At 38.7% G+C, this 7,361-nt stretch overlaps 1 protein-coding gene across 1 annotated transcript in view; it reads right to left on the reverse strand.

The window, feature by feature from the left end:
• Positions 1 to 7,361, reverse strand: part of LOC111874303 (fatty acid synthase) — a gene marked incomplete at its 5' end in the record, with an annotated part of 84,064 nt that overhangs the window by 41,406 nt on the left and 35,297 nt on the right.

Here is a 7,361-nt window from a genome sequence, read left to right on the forward strand (position 1 = left end):
GAATCAGAAATTATTTATTTGAATCAGTCCAATTTTTTACCAATTTGCTCACCATCAAGTGGTACATACTGTTATGTGTAAGCATGACTATACAGGAGGTTCTGGATTGGATGATTAGATTTTCTGCAACTTATACATTCACACAGTTTCAGACTACATGTAATACAGTGCTATTGCTATTCTACACATTTTCCAGTTCACTGTTACACATGCACTAGGTTTTTTATTCTTCACTAGTCACATCCTGGCAATGGATTTTATAACAGTCTCACTGTCACTTCAAATCACACATGAAGTCTTTTTGGCACAGTCTAATTCCTTTCTTGCCATTATTCTGCAGCTGCACATTCTGAAGACTCATTTCTATTTCTTCTCAACTACTTCACTTCGCAACTACTGCTCGCTACTGCCTATCCCTTTATAACACCTCAGCATGGACTACACAGAAAATACCATCTTCTTTTGTTAAAGAGGGGAGTTAAAAGCTCCATTATCGAGCAATGGAAGTCCTTCTATTGTCATGTGCGTGGGGTGTGGGAATGTGTTTACCAACACATTGCCTAGCAATGGCTATATACGTTACAATATTAAATGGGAAAATTATTTGTTTTTTAATTATTAGCTTACAAAATGTGGATCCATTTTCAGTTATATTTACAAAGTACTGTAGAATAACAAAATATGTTCATCAGGTACATGCTATGAATTAATTTTAATTATGTATTAAAATTATTAAGGGCAGGTTGAGTTGATCACTGTGAATAATGGCTGAACATAAATTAGTATGTGTATATAAATTACAATTGTTGAAAGGCTCAAACATTAAAATGTTAAAAAATACTTTTATATAAAGAGCTGTTTTGATTACACAGGTCTGCAACAAAAAAAACTGCATAGGATGTTTTTACTGTTTCTTACAGATTTTACTCACTGAAACCGGAAAAAATAGTAAAAAAATCCATCACGTCAATTTTTTTGCAAAACTCATAGTTTTAAGTACATTTTGCGTGAAATTTCTCTTCAACATGAAATCTGGTATCCTATTGTTGATTCTAAAATCCATATCCAATAATTATTTCTTACTTTAAAATAATATTTATAAGAGTGAATCTAAAAAATAATACAAATAGAAAATGAGTGGGTGGGGGGGCAGTGGAAGGGGTTGGTAGGGTGGGTTTGGCGGTGTGAGGAGCTCAGGCGATCATGTCCCAACACGTTTACTTTGTTTGTAGCGAAAGGTGAGGAATCTTACTAGCTCGGTTGAGCATGTTTGGACATGTTCTTTGGGGCAATAGGAATGAGTATAAACAAGCCTGCTGTCAGATTTGATCATGTCTCAACATGCTAAATAAGTTCAGGATCTTGGTTGATGTATAAGCCACTCAGTTTACATCCTGCATTCAAACGTGACTGTGCTTGTGTTTTAGCTCTGTATTATGGCTCAAAGAGGTTGTGTTATTTCTCCGGACAACTTTTGTTTTATTTGTGGTGAATACATAGTTAAAAGTCAACAAAGAAACATAAGTGATTTTGTGAAGAAAGTGTATTTTGCTTATTTCAAATTGAAACTTGGGGATCAAGACAAACCTTGGGCTCCTCACAAGGTGTGCAGAAGGTGCGAGGAAGATCTTCGTTTGTGGTTTAAGGGTAAGAAAAACTCATTTCGTTTTGGCATTCCTGTGATGTGGCGTGAACAGCAAAACCACACGACTGATTGTTATTTCTGTTCGGTAGATGTGAAAGGCTTTAATACAAAAAATAAAAAGAAAATATCTTACCCAAACCTTAATTCAGCTATTCGTCCAGTGCCTCATAGCTCTGAAATACCAGTTCCCCTCCCACCTTCCAGTTTGGATGATATACAGAGTGATTCGGAGGACAGAACTATATTACCACCCCAGGATGAATCCAGCTCAGATTTTTCTGTTGATGAGGGACCCCAACCTTTTTCTCAGAGTGAGCTCAATGACTTAGTTAGAGATTTAGGCCTTTCCAAAGATGCAGCCGAATTGCTAGGGTCAAGACTAAAAAATAAAAACTTGCTGTCACCTGGAACATCATTCTCGTGGTACAGGCACCGAGAGAAGGAATTCACTCAGTTTTTCTCCAAAGAGGGAAATGGGAGAAAAAGAAAAAGAAGCATGGGACTCCTTCAAAGACGTAGTGCACAAGTTTTTGGGGAACACTAAAGACCCTCTCTACAAAACCAATGTACAACGCATGTTGGCTGCATATAAAGCTCAAGGTTGCAAGATGAGCTTAAAAGTTCATTTCTTACACTCCCATGTCGACTATTTTCCCGAAAACTTGGGAGCCTATAGTGAAGAGCAGGGTGAACGATTTCACCAGGATGTCCGTGATATCGAAAGACGCTACCAAGGAAGATGGAATGCGAATATGCTAGCTGACTACTGCTGGATGATCAAGCGGGAAACGGAAAATGGAAAGCGAAAGTGTGTTCGGAGGAGCATCAAAGAGAAGAAGAAAAGGTTTCACAGGCAAAAAGACTGAACACAGAATGTTAAATATATCATGAAGGAATTGTTTGTTTAATTATGAGAAATAATGTGTTTAGTTCAATGTAATAAAATTAGTGATTGTTTTCATTGCTGTTATGATTTTTTATTGTAAACCCCTATTATTTTCCAAAAAAAAACGTACGTGATAGGGGAAAACTGAGGTCATTTTTGGATTCAGCATCCTAGAAAACATAAAGTTTACCAAAAATATTCCATGCAGCTGGAAAAAAAAAAATATTTCTGCAGACCTGTGTTATGAGTGAGTGTATTCAGAGGTGTGACATCATCTTGCCTATTTGCAACTCTCTTAAGGCTAAAGTCATACAAAAACTGAACCTACAAAACATATATATATATATATAGAAGAGAAAGTCGCAGAATACAGCAAATTATTAAGACCTAAAACATAGTTCTGAATGAAAGCAAAGTGAGGTTCTAATATTTTATTATATATGAAACTGTAAACTTCACTGATGGAATGATGTTGTAGAAATATACATTACTAAAAAGGTAAAACATTCGGTGAGCAGTAAGTTATGCTAAAAATGCTCTCACACTGGTGTTGTCATTTTTGAGAACACTGTCTTGACTAGCTTACAAGGTGTGGAAATTTAATTCCCAGAATGGTTCCAGCATGTTGCTGGAGTGTTCAGTCAGGCAAACTCACGTACCCGAGCACATTTAGACACATTCCAATTTCCATTTACATGAGCCACAGACCAAATGAGTCATTCATTCACAAGCAACAAAGGAAGCAGTACATGTCCGTGGTATACTGTTGGCAGAAAAATGAGTGACAAGGATCTGGAGCAGTAGAAAAATATCAAGTTTTTGGCAACACTGGTAAAAGTGATATTAAAACGTTGACCCTATTAATGGTGGTTTATGGTGAATATGCTACTGTGGTGTATTTGCTCTATGCAGGAACTGTTGAGTCACAGAGGCCTCGGAGCATGCGTGAAATGGGAGAATTGCAGATTATATTGGCTCACTGATAGGCGACAACGCCGTGAACACTTGGATAGCACAACAGGAAGTGTGAGTGACATCACATACCCCATTCATCCCGTCACTATGCAACACTCGGTAAACATCCCTCCCCATTAGGCTGTGATGTTATGCAAGAGTGGAGTCCATGCAGTGACCGTTGCTAGGCAGTCAGTTGGTAAACACATCCAACAATATAGGCTGTTTTCTGTGTGGTCCATGAGAGGCCTATGTAATGGGGTTCAATGTACCAGGCAGTTCAGTTGAAATATAGCAGCTACCAAATACAGCTGAAGACTGGAAGTAACTATAGCAGAAGTATTTGGGACACTGAAAGTGTGAATTGTGTAAGAGTGGATAAAAGTGTGCAATAAATTTGCTAGACCCAAGACCGGTGTGAAGTTATTTGTTGCATCACATAGCCTACATATGATACTATGAAGAAACTGAGTGTGTTTTAATGGCATAGGCAGTTCAAGGAAGGGTGAGTTGATGTGCAAGATGACCCAAGAAGTGGGCAGCCAAAAATGCAAAGGAGAGATGGAAATGTAGAGAAAGTACGAAACTTGGCATGCTTAGATCGAAGTTTAGGTGAGAGAGTAATAGCAGAAGAATTGAATATGAATAGGGAAAGAGTGTGACAGATTATTACAGATGATTTGGGAATGAGAAAAAATTCCACAAAGATGGTGCCTCAAAACTTGACAGATGAACAAGAAAATGTCAGCTTTACATTTCATCTGATCTTTTACAAAATGCAGAGATGAATGATAGGATGACTACCAGTGATGAAACGTGGTGTTTTCAATATGACCCAGAAACGAAATGCCAGAGCATGCAGTGGAAAACACAGAATTCACCTCTGCCAAAAAAAGAACCCATGTCTTGCTAGCAGCTCAAGACCATGTTTGTGTGTTTCTTTGATCACAAGGGGATAGTTCACTATGAATTCATTGTACAAGGACAAATGGTGAATCAATGGTGTTATCTGGAAGTGCTGACAAGGTTACATGAATTCGTTTGGATGAAAGGACCCTAACTCTGGCCTGACAAGTGGATTAACCTCCATGACAATGCCTGTGTGCATGATGCACAAAGAATTCTCAAGTTCCTGGTTATGAAATTCATTACAAAATGGACCATTTACCTTATTCACCTAACTTAGCCCCTGCAATTTCAGCTCTTTCCAAAGTTAAAAAATGCCCTGAAAGGACAAAGATTTGCTGACATTCCTGACAGCCAACACAACATGTCAATGTTACTTGTGAGGTATTCCGGAAAACGAATTTCAAGACCGTTTCTGGCAGTGGCACCATCTTACAATGTGCATAGCTTCACAAGGACAGTATTTTGAAGTCAACAGCAGCTGCTAGTGCATAGGTAAGCAAATTTTGCTTTCACAGGGCCATTCTGGGAATTAAATTGTTGCACCTTGTATATGTGAAAGGCATGGCAGTTATCTTCATAAAGTGGACATTTAATCATGATGTGTCAGACTGTTGGCGGTGCTTCACAGTGGGCATACACTGATGCTTGTTCACTGCATATCAGATATCCATCAGATGACTGTGACCAATGTGGAGACATGTTAGAATAGCTTCATCCCTCTAAATGACTCTAGAGGAAGACTGCCATACTGAACTGTGAGTTTTGCATTTTGCAGCTTGTTGCTGTGCCCATTTGTTCACTCACATTGCCACACTGTATATATTGCACACTGAAGTTAAGTAGAGACACTGGTTGCTTGGGTTCTTTAGATCCTTTTTACTATTGAATGCAAAGAAAACTTGTTACAGAATGTGCAGCTAATTTTTCAATGATCTATTGAGTCTAATTTTGGGATTATTGGTGTTATTACTAAAATATACAGACAGCCCACGTTGGAATGAGATTGTATCACATAGGAGGTCTTTCATTTGAACTGATGCAGCCACGTGTTTAGTGGAGCTTGTTTCTGGACCCAGGTAACTGAGCTGAAAGAAAACCATTTTCTTTCTTTGGCCCCAGGAATAGCTCATCCTTAGCTTCTGAATCTGCACACTTACAAGGTTCTTGCTGTTGTAGTTCTTGTTATTACAATATATAATTTTGTTATGAGAAACAAATATTTAAAAAGTCTGCATTATTATAATTTGTAGTCACTGTCAATTGTGGTTCTCAAATCCTAGTCACAGAGTTACCTAATCCCACTGGGGTGACAACTCCTGAGTAATGATCTGTTAGAGGAGTGGTGCAAGAAATCCTGGTCCCTGACACAAACCTGATTTGTTCTCCTATCAAAAGGGCAAGTTTACACTGTCACACATATGGACGGGAGATTGGGACAGAAGGCAGACTAAGGAAGATGAAAGGAGGAAATGAAAGCAGATGGAGGCCCTGCAGGGCAGAGACATGCCCTGAGAAATATAGTGTATGCTAAGACCAATGGCCTGGCTGGAGAACACCTTCCTGAAAATTCATAAGAATGAGGTGTCTTACGTTCTTGCAGACAGTGGACAAGACGATTCAATGTCTTGTTTTGGCAGAAGCCATCCTCTTCAAACCTGTTACTAAGATGGAGATCAACATCAACTGTTCCTGTGATGATGGTTGCTTGGTTCACTTTTCAACTCTGAGGTAGATGAAAGTAGTGTGTTCCTCCTCAGTGATGATAAACTTCTATAAGCTATAGAGCAGTGTTTCCCAACCTTTTTGATGCCGCGGACCCCCTGTACCGAATGTTAATTCACCGCGGCCCCCATAAAACCCAAAATGGAAATTTTTAAATTTTACGAGTACATATCATAAAAATGAAGCAGTAACTTAAAATTTTACAACACTAAATGTGTCATTTATGACAATAAAATACTGTTATAAATGGAGATATTCGGAAGATTACGAACATATCAATTAGGCGTAATATTATGAATTTAACACTCACCTAATGTGATGGCTGGTGCTGTTTTTCAGACGTCAACTTTCGAATGTCAGGATCAAAACTGGATAATTTCAGACGTAGATCTGGCTCCACGTTAAGTGTGTTCCTATATCTGTTTTTCATGTGTACAAGATGAGAAAATGTTGTCTCGCACAGATATGTAGTGGGAAATGGCAACAGATGTCTTACAGCCCTTTTGGAAATTTCAGGGTAAACAGACCTAGCTTNGCAAGAGAGGAGAGCCATGCAAAATCATTTAAATAGTGTGTTAACTGAAATTTAGAGTTTATGAGGAACAACCTTACTTCGTCTCGAAGCTCAAGCAACAGCATTCCCTGTGAATGTGGCAGAAGCTGCATTGGCGAAACAGGCAGACCTCTGGCCGTGTGGCTCCGGGAACTTAGGCATAACCTAAAAGAAGGTCTTCTAGAAAAATCTAAACTAGCCCAACATGCCTATGAAGAGGGACATAGGGTAGGCTGGGAGGAAGCTAAGATTTTGGATATTGAAAGCCACATCAGATATAGGAAATACAAGGAAGCGGCCCATATGGCATGCTCGGCCAACCCAATTACCAACCCAGTTTGGACTTTTCTCCCATTTGGATCCCCATTATCAGCAATGACGTCACCAATTCACACAGAAGATCTGTGTGACGTGATATATGCTTTTATTTATTTCTATTAAGTTCTAAATTAGATAGACATGATTTACTCCACTGTTGACGCTAGTTAGACACTGTTAGTTTTTGTTACTAGTTCTTCTTTCTAGTCCATGCCGTGGGGTCATGGACTTGGTTATGTGTTTAGTTTCATGGCATAAATTTCTACAGATCTATCTATCCTGGTTCCACGCTTGTAAGTGTTTGCTACAATTTGTTATGAATATTTTTCTTATTAGCTCTCATGGACTTAGCCTGGTCTCAGGTTTTTATAGTC

Source organism: Cryptotermes secundus, unplaced genomic scaffold (assembly GCF_002891405.2).
Source record: "Cryptotermes secundus unplaced genomic scaffold, Csec_1.0 scaffold2154, whole genome shotgun sequence".
Taxonomy (NCBI): Eukaryota; Metazoa; Arthropoda; class Insecta; order Blattodea; family Kalotermitidae; genus Cryptotermes; species Cryptotermes secundus.